Source organism: Anomaloglossus baeobatrachus, assembly GCF_048569485.1.
Source record: "Anomaloglossus baeobatrachus isolate aAnoBae1 chromosome 5 unlocalized genomic scaffold, aAnoBae1.hap1 SUPER_5_unloc_3, whole genome shotgun sequence".
In the NCBI taxonomy this organism is placed as follows: Eukaryota; Metazoa; Chordata; class Amphibia; order Anura; family Aromobatidae; genus Anomaloglossus; species Anomaloglossus baeobatrachus.
The window spans coordinates 2203209-2218832 of record NW_027441806.1 but is presented as its reverse complement, the minus strand read 5'-3'; the positions used below and the strand labels follow the sequence as shown (position 1 = coordinate 2218832).

The 15624-nt window shown below is 58.5% G+C and overlaps 1 protein-coding gene across 1 annotated transcript in view; it reads left to right on the top strand.

Moving 5' to 3' along the window:
• LOC142259156 (uncharacterized) overlaps positions 1-15624 on the top strand; it is a 171659-nt gene that overhangs the window by 128259 nt on the left and 27776 nt on the right. The window lies entirely within an intron of this gene.

The following is a 15624-nucleotide window of genomic DNA, read 5'->3' as shown; positions in this document are numbered from 1 at the left end:
CCCCCTCCAATCTGTGACAAGCAGCAGTCAGGCAGTCACAGCTCCGCCCCCTCCAATCTGTGACAAGTAGCAGTCAGGCAGTCACAGCTCCGCCCCCTCCAATCTGTGATAAGCAGCAGTCAGGCAGTCACAGCCCCGCCCCCTCCAATCTGTGACAAGCAGCAGTCAGGCAGTCACAGCCCCGCCCCCTCCAATCTGTGACAAGCAGCAGTCAGGCAGTCACAGCCCCGCCCCCTCCAATCTGTGACAAGCAGCAGTCAGGCAGTCACAGCCCTGCCCCCTCCAATCTGTGACAAGCAGCAGTCAGGCAGTCACAGCCCCGCCCCCTCCAATCTGTGACAAGCAGCAGTCAGGCAGTCACAGCCCCGCCCCCTCCAATCTGTGACAAGCAGCAGTCAGGCAGTCACAGCTCCGCCCCCTCCAATCTGTGACAAGCAGCAGTCAGGCAGTCACAGCCCCGCCCCCTCCAATCTGTGACAAGCAGCAGTCAGGCAGTCACAGCCCCGCCCCCTCCAATCTGTGACAAGCAGCAGTCAGGCAGTCACAGCCCTGCCCCCTCCAATCTGTGACAAGCAGCAGTCAGGCAGTCACAGCCCCGCCCCCTCCAATCTGTGACAAGCAGCAGTCAGGCAGTCACAGCTCCGCCCCCTCCAATCTGTGACAAGTAGCAGTCAGGCAGTCACAGCCCCGCCCCCTCCAATCTGTGACAAGCAGCAGTCAGGCAGTCACAGCCCCGCCCCCTCCAATCTGTGACAAGCAGCAGTCAGGCAGTCACAGCCCCGCCCCCTCCAATCTGTGACAAGCAGCAGTCAGGCAGTCACAGCCCTGCCCCCTCCAATCTGTGACAAGCAGCAGTCAGGCAGTCACAGCCCCGCCCCCTCCAATCTGTGACAAGCAGCAGTCAGGCAGTCACAGCCCCGCCCCCTCCAATCTGTGACAAGCAGCAGTCAGGCAGTCACAGCTCCGCCCCCTCCAATCTGTGACAAGTAGCAGTCAGGCAGTCACAGCCCCGCCCCCTCCAATCTGTGACAAGCAGCAGTCAGGCAGTCACAGCCCCGCCCCCTCCAATCTGTGATAAGCAGCAGTCAGGCAGTCACAGCCCCGCCCCCTCCAATCTGTGACAAGCAGCAGTCAGGCAGTCACAGCCCCGCCCCCTCCAATCTGTGACAAGCAGCAGTCAGGCAGTCACAGCCCTGCCCCCTCCAATCTGTGACAAGCAGCAGTCAGGCAGTCACAGCCCCGCCCCCTCCAATCTGTGACAAGCAGCAGTCAGGCAGTCACAGCCCCGCCCCCTCCAATCTGTGACAAGCAGCAGTCAGGCAGTCACAGCTCCGCCCCCTCCAATCTGTGACAAGCAGCAGTCAGGCAGTCACAGCCCCGCCCCCTCCAATCTGTGACAAGCAGCAGTCAGGCAGTCACAGCCCCGCCCCCTCCAATCTGTGACAAGCAGCAGTCAGGCAGTCACAGCCCTGCCCCCTCCAATCTGTGACAAGCAGCAGTCAGGCAGTCACAGCCCCGCCCCCTCCAATCTGTGACAAGCAGCAGTCAGGCAGTCACAGCTCCGCCCCCTCCAATCTGTGACAAGTAGCAGTCAGGCAGTCACAGCCCCGCCCCCTCCAATCTGTGACAAGCAGCAGTCAGGCAGTCACAGCCCCGCCCCCTCCAATCTGTGACAAGCAGCAGTCAGGCAGTCACAGCCCCGCCCCCTCCAATCTGTGACAAGCAGCAGTCAGGCAGTCACAGCCCCGCCCCCTCCAATCTGTGACAAGCAGCAGTCAGGCAGTCACAGCCCCGCCCCCTCCAATCTGTGACAAGCAGCAGTCAGGCAGTCACAGCCCCGCCCCCTCCAATCTGTGACAAGCAGCAGTCAGGCAGTCACAGCTCCGCCCCCTCCAATCTGTGACAAGCAGCAGTCAGGCAGTCACAGCCCCGCCCCCTCCAATCTGTGACAAGCAGCAGTCAGGCAGTCACAGCCCCGCCCCCTCCAATCTGTGACAAGCAGCAGTCAGGCAGTCACAGCCCCGCCCCCTCCAATCTGTGACAAGCAGCAGTCAGGCAGTCACAGCCCTGCCCCCTCCAATCTGTGACAAGCAGCAGTCAGGCAGTCACAGCCCCGCCCCCTCCAATCTGTGACAAGCAGCAGTCAGGCAGTCACAGCCCCGCCCCCTCCAATCTGTGACAAGCAGCAGTCAGGCAGTCACAGCTCCGCCCCCTCCAATCTGTGACAAGCAGCAGTCAGGCAGTCACAGCCCCGCCCCCTCCAATCTGTGACAAGCAGCAGTCAGGCAGTCACAGCCCCGCCCCCTCCAATCTGTGACAAGCAGCAGTCAGGCAGTCACAGCCCTGCCCCCTCCAATCTGTGACAAGCAGCAGTCAGGCAGTCACAGCCCCGCCCCCTCCAATCTGTGACAAGCAGCAGTCAGGCAGTCACAGCTCCGCCCCCTCCAATCTGTGACAAGTAGCAGTCAGGCAGTCACAGCCCCGCCCCCTCCAATCTGTGACAAGCAGCAGTCAGGCAGTCACAGCCCCGCCCCCTCCAATCTGTGACAAGCAGCAGTCAGGCAGTCACAGCCCCGCCCCCTCCAATCTGTGACAAGCAGCAGTCAGGCAGTCACAGCCCTGCCCCCTCCAATCTGTGACAAGCAGCAGTCAGGCAGTCACAGCCCCGCCCCCTCCAATCTGTGACAAGCAGCAGTCAGGCAGTCACAGCCCCGCCCCCTCCAATCTGTGACAAGCAGCAGTCAGGCAGTCACAGCTCCGCCCCCTCCAATCTGTGACAAGTAGCAGTCAGGCAGTCACAGCCCCGCCCCCTCCAATCTGTGACAAGCAGCAGTCAGGCAGTCACAGCCCCGCCCCCTCCAATCTGTGATAAGCAGCAGTCAGGCAGTCACAGCCCCGCCCCCTCCAATCTGTGACAAGCAGCAGTCAGGCAGTCACAGCCCCGCCCCCTCCAATCTGTGACAAGCAGCAGTCAGGCAGTCACAGCCCCGCCCCCTCCAATCTGTGACAAGCAGCAATCAGGCAGTCACAGCCCTGCCCCCTCCAATCTGTGACAAGCAGCAGTCAGGCAGTCACAGCCCCGCCCCCTCCAATCTGTGACAAGCAGCAGTCAGGCAGTCACAGCCCCGCCCCCTCCAATCTGTGACAAGCAGCAGTCAGGCAGTCACAGCTCCGCCCCCTCCAATCTGTGACAAGCAGCAGTCAGGCAGTCACAGCCCCGCCCCCTCCAATCTGTGACAAGCAGCAGTCAGGCAGTCACAGCCCCGCCCCCTCCAATCTGTGACAAGCAGCAGTCTAGCAGTCACAGCCCTGCCCCCTCCAATCTGTGACAAGCAGCAGTCAGGCAGTCACAGCCCCGCCCCCTCCAATCTGTGACAAGCAGCAGTCAGGCAGTCACAGCTCCGCCCCCTCCAATCTGTGACAAGTAGCAGTCAGGCAGTCACAGCCCCGCCCCCTCCAATCTGTGACAAGCAGCAGTCAGGCAGTCACAGCCCCGCCCCCTCCAATCTGTGACAAGCAGCAGTCAGGCAGTCACAGCCCCGCCCCCTCCAATCTGTGACAAGCAGCAGTCAGGCAGTCACAGCCCTGCCCCCTCCAATCTGTGACAAGCAGCAGTCAGGCAGTCACAGCCCCGCCCCCTCCAATCTGTGACAAGCAGCAGTCAGGCAGTCACAGCCCCGCCCCCTCCAATCTGTGACAAGCAGCAGTCAGGCAGTCACAGCTCCGCCCCCTCCAATCTGTGACAAGTAGCAGTCAGGCAGTCACAGCCCCGCCCCCTCCAATCTGTGACAAGCAGCAGTCAGGCAGTCACAGCCCCGCCCCCTCCAATCTGTGATAAGCAGCAGTCAGGCAGTCACAGCCCCGCCCCCTCCAATCTGTGACAAGCAGCAGTCAGGCAGTCACAGCCCCGCCCCCTCCAATCTGTGACAAGTAGCAGTCAGGCAGTCACAGCTCCGCCCCCTCCAATCTGTGACAAGCAGCAGTCAGGCAGTCACAGCCCCGCCCCCTCCAATCTGTGACAAGCAGCAGTCAGGCAGTCACAGCTCCGCCCCCTCCAATCTGTGACAAGCAGCAGTCAGGCAGTCACAGCTCCGCCCCCTCCAATCTGTGACAAGCAGCAGTCAGGCAGTCACAGCCCCGCCCCCTCCAATCTGTGACAAGCAGCAGTCAGGCAGTCACAGCCCCGCCCCCTCCAATCTGTGACTAGCAGCAGTCAGGCAGTCACAGCCCCGCCCCCTCCAATCTGTGACAAGCAGCAGTCAGGCAGTCACAGCCCCGCCCCCTCCAATCTGTGACAAGCAGCAGTCAGGCAGTCACAGCCCCGCCCCCTCCAATCTGTGATAAGCAGCAGTCAGGCAGTCACAGCCCCGCCCCCTCCAATCTGTGATAAGCAGCAGTCAGGCAGTCACAGCCCCGCCCCCTCCAATCTGTGACAAGCAGCAGTCAGGCAGTCACAGCCCCGCCCCCTCCAATCTGTGACAAGCAGCAGTCAGGCAGTCACAGCCCTGCCCCCTCCAATCTGTGACAAGCAGCAGTCAGGCAGTCACAGCCCCGCCCCCTCCAATCTGTGACAAGCAGCAGTCAGGCAGTCACAGCCCCGCCCCCTCCAATCTGTGACAAGCAGCAGTCAGGCAGTCACAGCTCCGCCCCCTCCAATCTGTGACAAGCAGCAGTCAGGCAGTCACAGCCCCGCCCCCTCCAATCTGTGACAAGCAGCAGTCAGGCAGTCACAGCCCCGCCCCCTCCAATCTGTGACAAGCAGCAGTCAGGCAGTCACAGCCCTGCCCCCTCCAATCTGTGACAAGCAGCAGTCAGGCAGTCACAGCCCCGCCCCCTCCAATCTGTGACAAGCAGCAGTCAGGCAGTCACAGCTCCGCCCCCTCCAATCTGTGACAAGTAGCAGTCAGGCAGTCACAGCCCCGCCCCCTCCAATCTGTGACAAGCAGCAGTCAGGCAGTCACAGCCCCGCCCCCTCCAATCTGTGACAAGCAGCAGTCAGGCAGTCACAGCCCCGCCCCCTCCAATCTGTGACAAGCAGCAGTCAGGCAGTCACAGCCCTGCCCCCTCCAATCTGTGACAAGCAGCAGTCAGGCAGTCACAGCCCCGCCCCCTCCAATCTGTGACAAGCAGCAGTCAGGCAGTCACAGCCCCGCCCCCTCCAATCTGTGACAAGCAGCAGTCAGGCAGTCACAGCTCCGCCCCCTCCAATCTGTGACAAGTAGCAGTCAGGCAGTCACAGCCCCGCCCCCTCCAATCTGTGACAAGCAGCAGTCAGGCAGTCACAGCCCCGCCCCCTCCAATCTGTGATAAGCAGCAGTCAGGCAGTCACAGCCCCGCCCCCTCCAATCTGTGACAAGCAGCAGTCAGGCAGTCACAGCCCCGCCCCCTCCAATCTGTGACAAGTAGCAGTCAGGCAGTCACAGCTCCGCCCCCTCCAATCTGTGACAAGCAGCAGTCAGGCAGTCACAGCCCCGCCCCCTCCAATCTGTGACAAGCAGCAGTCAGGCAGTCACAGCTCCGCCCCCTCCAATCTGTGACAAGCAGCAGTCAGGCAGTCACAGCTCCGCCCCCTCCAATCTGTGACAAGCAGCAGTCAGGCAGTCACAGCCCCGCCCCCTCCAATCTGTGACAAGCAGCAGTCAGGCAGTCACAGCCCCGCCCCCTCCAATCTGTGACAAGCAGCAGTCAGGCAGTCACAGCTCCGCCCCCCTCCAATCTGTGACAAGCAGCAGTCAGGCAGTCACAGCCCCGCCCCCTCCAATCTGTGACAAGGAGCAGTCAGGCAGTCACAGCTCCGCCCCCTCCAATCTGTGACAAGCAGCAGTCAGGCAGTCACAGCCCCGCCCCCTCCAATCTGTGACAAGCAGCAGTCAGGCAGTCACAGCCCCGCCCCCTCCAATCTGTGACAAGCAGCAGTCAGGCAGTCACAGCCCCGCCCCCTCCAATCTGTGACAAGCAGCAGTCAGGCAGTCACAGCCCCGCCCCCTCCAATCTGTGACAAGCAGCAGCAGGCAGTCACAGCCCCGCCCCCTCCAATCTGTGACAAGCAGCAGTCAGGCAGTCACAGCTCCGCCCCCTCCAATCTGTGACAAGCAGCAGTCAGGCAGTCACAGCCCCGCCCCCCTCCAATCTGTGACAAGCAGCAGTCAGGCAGTCACAGCCCCGCCCCCCTCCAATCTGTGACAAGCAGCAGTCAGGCAGTCACAGCCCCGCCCCCTCCAATCTGTGACAAGCAGCAGTCAGGCAGTCACAGCTCCGCCCCCTCCAATCTGTGACAAGCAGCAGTCAGGCAGTCACAGCTCCGCCCCCTCCAATCTGTGACAAGCAGCAGTCAGGCAGTCACAGCTCCGCCCCCTCCAATCTGTGACAAGCAGCAGTCAGGCAGTCACAGCCCCGCCCCCTCCAATCTGTGACAAGCAGCAGTCAGGCAGTCACAGCTCCGCCCCCTCCAATCTGTGACAAGTAGCAGTCAGGCAGTCACAGCCCCGCCCCCTCCAATCTGTGACAAGCAGCAGTCAGGCAGTCACAGCCCCGCCCCCTCCAATCTGTGACAAGCAGCAGTCAGGCAGTCACAGCCCCGCCCCCTCCAATCTGTGACAAGCAGCAGTCAGGCAGTCACAGCTCCGCCCCCTCCAATCTGTGACAAGCAGCAGTCAGGCAGTCACAGCCCCGCCCCCTCCAATCTGTGACAAGTAGCAGTCAGGCAGTCACAGCTCCGCCCCCTCCAATCTGTGACAAGCAGCAGTCAGGCAGTCACAGCTCCGCCCCCTCCAATCTGTGACAAGCAGCAGTCAGGCAGTCACAGCCCCGCCCCCTCCAATCTGTGACAAGCAGCAGTCAGGCAGTCACAGCCCCGCCCCCTCCAATCTGTGACAAGCAGCAGTCAGGCAGTCACAGCCCCGCCCCCTCCAATCTGTGACAAGCAGCAGTCAGGCAGTCACAGCTCCGCCCCCTCCAATCTGTGACAAGTAGCAGTCAGGCAGTCACAGCCCCGCCCCCTCCAATCTGTGACAAGCAGCAGTCAGGCAGTCACAGCCCTGCCCCCTCCAATCTGTGACAAGCAGCAGTCAGGCAGTCACAGCCCCGCCCCCTCCAATCTGTGACAAGCAGCAGTCAGGCAGTCACAGCCCTGCCCCCTCCAATCTGTGACAAGCAGCAGTCAGGCAGTCACAGCCCCGCCCCCTCCAATCTGTGACAAGCAGCAGTCAGGCAGTCACAGCTCCGCCCCCTCCAATCTGTGACAAGCAGCAGTCAGGCAGTCACAGCCCCGCCCCCTCCAATCTGTGACAAGCAGCAGTCAGGCAGTCACAGCCCCGCCCCCTCCAATCTGTGACAAGCAGCAGTCAGGCAGTCACAGCCCCGCCCCCGCCAATCTGTGACAAGCAGCAGTCAGGCAGTCACAGCTCCGCCCCCTCCAATCTGTGACAAGTAGCAGTCAGGCAGTCACAGCCCCGCCCCCTCCAATCTGTGATAAGCAGCAGTCAGGCAGTCACAGCCCCGCCCCCTCCAATCTGTGACAAGCAGCAGTCAGGCAGTCACAGCTCCGCCCCCTCCAATCTGTGACAAGTAGCAGTCAGGCAGTCACAGCCCCGCCCCCTCCAATCTGTGATAAGCAGCAGTCAGGCAGTCACAGCCCCGCCCCCTCCAATCTGTGACAAGCAGCAGTCAGGCAGTCACAGCCCCGCCCCCTCCAATCTGTGACAAGCAGCAGTCAGGCAGTCACAGCCCTGCCCCCTCCAATCTGTGACAAGCAGCAGTCAGGCAGTCACAGCCCCGCCCCCTCCAATCTGTGACAAGCAGCAGTCAGGCAGTCACAGCTCCGCCCCCTCCAATCTGTGACAAGCAGCAGTCAGGCAGTCACAGCCCCGCCCCCTCCAATCTGTGACAAGCAGCAGTCAGGCAGTCACAGCCCCGCCCCCTCCAATCTGTGACAAGCAGCAGTCAGGCAGTCACAGCCCCGCCCCCTCCAATCTGTGACAAGCAGCAGTCAGGCAGTCACAGCTCCGCCCCCTCCAATCTGTGACAAGTAGCAGTCAGGCAGTCACAGCCCCGCCCCCTCCAATCTGTGATAAGCAGCAGTCAGGCAGTCACAGCCCCGCCCCCTCCAATCTGTGACAAGCAGCAGTCAGGCAGTCACAGCCCCGCCCCCTCCAATCTGTGATAAGCAGCAGTCAGGCAGTCACAGCCCCGCCCCCTCCAATCTGTGACAAGCAGCAGTCAGGCAGTCACAGCCCCGCCCCCTCCAATCTGTGACAAGCAGCAGTCAGGCAGTCACAGCCCCGCCCCCTCCAATCTGTGACAAGCAGCAGTCAGGCAGTCACAGCCCCGCCCCCTCCAATCTGTGACAAGCAGCAGTCAGGCAGTCACAGCCCCGCCCCCTCCAATCTGTGACAAGCAGCAGTCAGGCAGTCACAGCCCCGCCCCCTCCAATCTGTGACAAGCAGCAGTCAGGCAGTCACAGCCCCGCCCCCTCCAATCTGTGACAAGCAGCAGTCAGGCAGTCACAGCCCCGCCCCCTCCAATCTGTGACAAGCAGCAGTCAGGCAGTCACAGCTCCGCCCCCTCCAATCTGTGACAAGCAGCAGTCAGGCAGTCACAGCTCCGCCCCCTCCAATCTGTGACAAGCAGCAGTCAGGCAGTCACAGCCCTGCCCCCTCCAATCTGTGACAAGCAGCAGTCAGGCAGTCACAGCCCCGCCCCCTCCAATCTGTGACAAGCAGCAGTCAGGCAGTCACAGCTCCGCCCCCTCCAATCTGTGACAAGCAGCAGTCAGGCAGTCACAGCCCCGCCCCCTCCAATCTGTGACAAGCAGCAGTCAGGCAGTCACAGCCCCGCCCCCTCCAATCTGTGACAAGCAGCAGTCAGGCAGTCACAGCCCCGCCCCCTCCAATCTGTGACAAGCAGCAGTCAGGCAGTCACAGCCCCGCCCCCTCCAATCTGTGACAAGCAGCAGTCAGGCAGTCACAGCCCCGCCCCCTCCAATCTGTGACAAGCAGCAGTCAGGCAGTCACAGCCCCGCCCCCTCCAATCTGTGACAAGCAGCAGTCAGGCAGTCACAGCTCCGCCCCCTCCAATCTGTGACAAGCAGCAGTCAGGCAGTCACAGCCCCGCCCCCTCCAATCTGTGACAAGCAGCAGTCAGGCAGTCACAGCCCCGCCCCCTCCAATCTGTGACAAGCAGCAGTCAGGCAGTCACAGCCCCGCCCCCTCCAATCTGTGACAAGCAGCAGTCAGGCAGTCACAGCCCCGCCCCCTCCAATCTGTGACAAGCAGCAGTCAGGCAGTCACAGCCCCGCCCCCTCCAATCTGTGACAAGCAGCAGTCAGGCAGTCACAGCCCCGCCCCCTCCAATCTGTGACAAGCAGCAGTCAGGCAGTCACAGCTCCGCCCCCTCCAATCTGTGACAAGCAGCAGTCAGGCAGTCACAGCTCCGCCCCCTCCAATCTGTGACAAGCAGCAGTCAGGCAGTCACAGCCCTGCCCCCTCCAATCTGTGACAAGCAGCAGTCAGGCAGTCACAGCCCCGCCCCCTCCAATCTGTGACAAGCAGCAGTCAGGCAGTCACAGCTCCGCCCCCTCCAATCTGTGACAAGCAGCAGTCAGGCAGTCACAGCCCCGCCCCCTCCAATCTGTGACAAGCAGCAGTCAGGCAGTCACAGCCCCGCCCCCTCCAATCTGTGACAAGCAGCAGTCAGGCAGTCACAGCCCCGCCCCCTCCAATCTGTGACAAGCAGCAGTCAGGCAGTCACAGCCCCGCCCCCTCCAATCTGTGACAAGCAGCAGTCAGGCAGTCACAGCCCCGCCCCCTCCAATCTGTGACAAGCAGCAGTCAGGCAGTCACAGCCCCGCCCCCTCCAATCTGTGACAAGCAGCAGTCAGGCAGTCAGGCACTTTATTAAAGGAACACTGACATCTGGATTTAGCCTGATTCTAGTTATTTCCCGCCAGCTTGTAAATCCTCACTGAGCGAGGGAGAAACAGCGGATGTAAATGTGCGTCCCTTGTTCTCTCCCATTCACTTGAATGGAAGAGAACAAATGATCCAGCGATGCATATGGGCACGGCAGATGAGGATCTCCTCTGCAAACATCCCATCGCTGGATCGAGCATCACTGGATCGCAGGCTCGGGGGCTGCAGCGACTGTGTAAATGCACCATTAGCTAGTGCAGCTTGGAATGGTTCTGTTGTTTCTGGTGAATAACCTCCCAGCAGCCCCTGTTACATGATAGCAGTGCCAATCTGAGGGACCACTTCATGCACAGAACTAGTCCTATACAAGGCAGTGCAGCCTCTCACATCACATCCCATTCTGCATACAATTGCCAGTAGTGTTCAGCTCATTGAATTGCACTTGTTTGATTTCTGCACTTTTTTTATTAAACCTTTCTCGTTTTGTGCGGTGCTGGCAATTTCCAACACTTTGTCCGGTCCAATTTGAATGTTTAAATTAAACCGCATTGTGAATATACGCGATACTGCGGCTAAAATCGCTCATATTCGCTATTTTAGCGGCCGCATTGTGTTTATTCGCAATGCGGTTCAATACTGACCTGTACAAAAATGGCTCTCGGCTCAGGACAACTTCCATGGAAACCCATGTAAACAGTTCCATAGGTTTTTATGGAATACCAGCAGGATTGAAGCAGAATTTATAAAATAAGTATATGGAGAATATATCTATTTTAAAAAGTTCTCCTCAATTAATGGCACTTGCCCATGTGACCCAACCCCTTTACTGCCATTATATTAGTGATGGCAGAAGACATTGGTGCTTGATGGGACACCAAAAAAACTGTCTTTTCCAAAACAGCTAATAACAGAGGAAATAAACTGCATCCGTCCATCCAGGCTATGGCACTTAGTTTATCCAATGGGCCCTAGAGACACTTTTCGGCGCCTTCACACTTTGTGGATTTGCAGCGGCGTTTCCAGCAGATCATCAGCGTGGAAATTCCATGGCATTTACAGAAGCCGACAGCGGCAATGGCTTTATCCAAAACATTCTCACTTCATGGAAAACTTCAGAATGTGACATGAGGTGTGAAACTGGCTTCAGCAGCGTCACTATGTGCAGAGTATCCGATATGCCACATTCATTGCAGTCAATGGACGGGGGAATTCCGCAGCAGATTCCTTCTCTAAATCCGCCCGGATGCAGAGGCCACATCTGACGCTGCAGATTTGCTGCAGACTGTTTGCAGCAGACACAGCCCACAGCGAACTCGCCACGTGTGAATGGGGCTCTACAATGTGGCGCTGAGGATTAGGATCTTGTTGCTATTTTGCATGTTCATTTTGTGTTTGTTAAAGTTTTTACAGCAAATTATATAAAATCTGGTTATTCTGGAAACTATTCTGTTTTATGTCATAAATTGGCACATGTAGATTTCTACTAAAAGGTACAATCATGGGTGAAAACATTCCAGAATTTGCCTTCAAATTTAAAGCCAAAGGTAATAGGAAATGAAGAGCCGTTTTCAGAGCCAAAAGCCCCGGCTCACCAAAAAACCGCATTTTACCCATCACTACTGAGGAGCTGACCATGTGACCCTGACTCCTCCCCTCCATGTGACATCATCACAGGTCCTGGAAGCACAGAGCAGTCACATGTATACTGTGCGGCTGTTACGCTAGATGCGGGGGTTGGGAAGCACCAAGCGAACAGCAAAAAGGAAGGTAAGGAAAACCCTGTGTCTAGGGAAACTAAACTAGACTAAACCTACTGCTGGTCCCTGGGTCCTCACCACCATAGATAGGTTCCGCACCTCTGCCCCGAGCCGGATACCTGACCCTAGCTATATCTACTGCTGGTCCCTGGGTCCTCACCACCATAGATAGGTTCCGCACCTCTGCGCCGAGCCGGATACCTGACCCTAGCTATAACTACTGCTGGTCCCTGGGCCCTCACCACCATAGATAGGTTCCGCACCTCTGCCCCGAGCCGGATACCTGACCCTAGCTATAACTACTGCTGGTCCCTGGGCCCTCACCACCATAGATAGGTTCCTCACCTCTGCTCCGAGCCGGACACCTGACCCTAGCTATAACTACTGCTGGTCCCTGGGCCCTCACCACCATAGATAGGTTCCTCACCTCTGCCCCGAGCCGGATACCTGACCCTAGCTATAACTACTGCTGGTCCCTGGGTCCTCACCACCATAGATAGGTTCCTCACCTCTGCCCCGAGCCGGATACCTGACCCTAGCTATAACTACTGCTGGTCCCTGGGCCCTCACCACCATAGATAGGTTCCGCACCTCTGCCCCGAGCCGGATACCTGACCCTAGCTATAACTACTGCTGGTCCCTGGGCCCTCACCACCATAGATAGGTTCCTCACCTCTGCCCCGAGCCGGATACCTGACCCTAGCTATAACTACTGCTGGTCCCTGGGCCCTCACCACCATAGATAGGTTCCGCACCTCTGCCCCGAGCCGGATACCTGACCCTAGCTATAACTACTGCTGGTCCCTGGGCCCTCACCACCATAGATAGGTTCCTCACCTCTGCCCCGAGCCGGATACCTGACCCTAGCTATAACTACTGCTGGTCCCTGGGTCCTCACCACCATAGATAGGTTCCTCACCTCTGCCCCGAGCCGGATACCTGACCCTAGCTATAACTACTGCTGGTCCCTGGGCCCTCACCACCATAGATAGGTTCCTCACCTCTGCCCCGAGCCGGATACCTGACCCTAGCTATAACTACTGCTGGTCCCTGGGTCCTCACCACCATAGATAGGTTCCTCACCTCTGCCCCGAGCCGGATACCTGACCCTAGATATAACTACTGCTGGTCCCTGGGCCCTCACCACCATAGATAGGTTCCTCACCTCTGCCCTGAGCCGGATACCTGACCCTAGCTATAACTACTGCTGGTCCCTGGGCCCTCACCACCATAGATAGGTTCCTCACCTCTGCCCCGAGCCGGATACCTGACCCTAGATATAACTACTGCTGGTCCCTGGGCCCTCACCACCATAGATAGGTTCCTCACCTCTGCCCCGAGCCGGATACCTGACCCTAGATATAACTACTGCTGGTCCCTGGGCCCTCACCACCATAGATAGGTTCCTCACCTCTGCCCCGAGCCGGATACCTGACCCTAGCTATAACTACTGCTGGTCCCTGGGCCCTCACCACCATAGATAGGTTCCTCACCTCTGCGCCGAGCCGGATACCTGACCCTAGCTATAACTACTGCTGGTCCCTGGGCCCTCACCACCATAGATAGGTTCCTCACCTCTGCGCCGAGCCGGATACCTGACCCTAGATATAACTACTGCTGGTCCCTGGGCCCTCACCACCATAGATAGGTTCCTCACCTCTGCCCCGAGCCGGATACCTGACCCTAGATATAACTACTGCTGGTCCCTGCGTCCTCACCACCATAGATAGGTTCCGCACCTCTGCCCCGAGCCGGATACCTGACCCTAGCTATAACTACTGCTGGTCCCTGGGCCCTCACCACCATAGATAGGTTCCGCACCTCTGCCCCGAGCCGGATACCTGACCCTAGATATAACTACTGCTGGTCCCTGGGTCCTCACCACCATAGATAGGTTCCTCACCTCTGCCCCGAGCCGGATACCTGACCCTAGCTATAACTACTGCTGGTCCCTGGGCCCTCACCACCATAGATAGGTTCCTCACCTCTGCCCCGAGCCGGATACCTGACCCTAGCTATAACTACTGCTGGTCCCTGGGCCCTCACCACCATAGATAGGTTCCTCACCTCTGCCCCGAGCCGGATACCTGACCCTAGCTATAACTACTGCTGGTCCCTGGGCCCTCACCACCATAGATAGGTTCCTCACCTCTGCCCCGAGCCGGATACCTGACCCTAAATATAACTACTGCTGGTCCCTGGGCCCTCACCACCATAGATAGGTTCCTCACCTCTGCCCCGAGCCGGATACCTGACCCTAGATATAACTACTGCTGGTCCCTGGGCCCTCACCACCATAGAGAGGTTCCTCACCTCTGCGCCGAGCCGGATACCTGACCCTAGATATAACTACTGCTGGTCCCTGGGCCCTCACCACCATAGAGAGGTTCCTCACCTCTGCCCCGAGCCGGATACCTGACCCTAGCTATAACTACTGCGGGGCCCTAAATAGGGAATGGGTGGGATGAGCTCTTCATCAACCGCACTAAACACTAAAGACGACACAAGGAGGACACACAGGAAAATGCATGAACTACTTATCTACAGGTGACACAGGTAGAAGTTCAGCAGCAATACCACAGAGGAGTACAAGCCACCTGCTTACAACCAAGGCTTGAATGAACTAAAAATATCACCAGCATCAGTCCAAGAAAGTGACTGGTATTTAAGCACCCAGACAATGCTGATGATCTGGTGTAAGGCGAGCTCCTGCTGGGTCCAAAAGGGGGAGAGAAATCCAGCAGGAAATGAATACTGACAGCAGGAACAATGGAAAGTCAGGGAGCATTCTGCGCAGCCAGATGCTGTGACCTTCTATAGCCAGAAACCACATGACTGTTACTTGTGACAGCGGCTCTGCAGGTGGAGGTGTGTGGAAATTCCCCATTATTGGTCACAGGTGACATTAACCCCTTCAGCGCTGTGACTTTCTTGGAGTTTTTCTCTCACTGATTTCTATGAATTGTGAGGTTTTTGTTCCTTTTCCCCTGATAGATACAGACGCCCAAACTATGAGAGGCCGGAAGTGAGGAAACCCGTCTGCCCTCAGTCCTCAGCCCCTTTCTACCCTCGGTCCTCGGCCCCTTTGTGTCCTCGGTCCTCGGCCCCTTTGTGTCCTCGGTCCTCGGCCCCTTTCTGCCCTCGGTCCTCGGCCCCTTTCTGCCCTCGGTCCTCGGCCCCTTTGTGCCCTCGGTCCTCGGCCCCTTTGTGCCCTCGGTCCTCGGCCCCTTTGTGCCCTCGGTCCTCGGCCCCTTTGTGCCCTCGGTCCTCGGCCCCTTTGTGCCCTCGGTCCTCGGCCCCTTTCTGCCCTCGGTCCTCGGTCCCTTTCTGCCCTCGGTCCTCGGCCCCTTTCTGCCCTCGGTCCTCGGCCCCTTTCTGCCCTCGGTCCTCGGCCCCTTTCTGCCCTCGGTCCTCGGCTCCTTTCTGCCCTCGGTCCTCGGCTCCTTTCTGCCCTCGGTTCTCGGCCCCTTTCTATCCTCGGTTCTCGGCCCCTTTCTGTCCTCGGTTCTCGGCCCCTTTCTGCCCTCAATCTTCGCCCCCTTTTTGTCCCCCCACAGTATAATGTTCCCCCAGAATGTTCTCATTATATGTTTCCCCTTATTCTCTCCAGTAATTGTATTATTACAGCGGATTCGTTATGATGTTACATCGTCATCTTCTCCCCATTCAGGTCCTTACAATATCGGATCCTCTCAGTGGAGATCTTCTATATAAGAGAATTCTCCTGATTGCCCCGTGAAGGATGGATATGGACAGGGACAAGATGGCGGAGAGGACATTACACCTCACCCTAGAGATCCTCTTCCGGCTTACTGGAGAGGTGAGAGATTCTGATGACGTCACATTACATCATTCTTATCTATGGGAATAACAGATGGACAGAACTGGAGAGGTGAGGACTCTGGAAATATCTGGAGTGAGATATATTACTGTGTCTCTCCATAACCAGGATTACACAG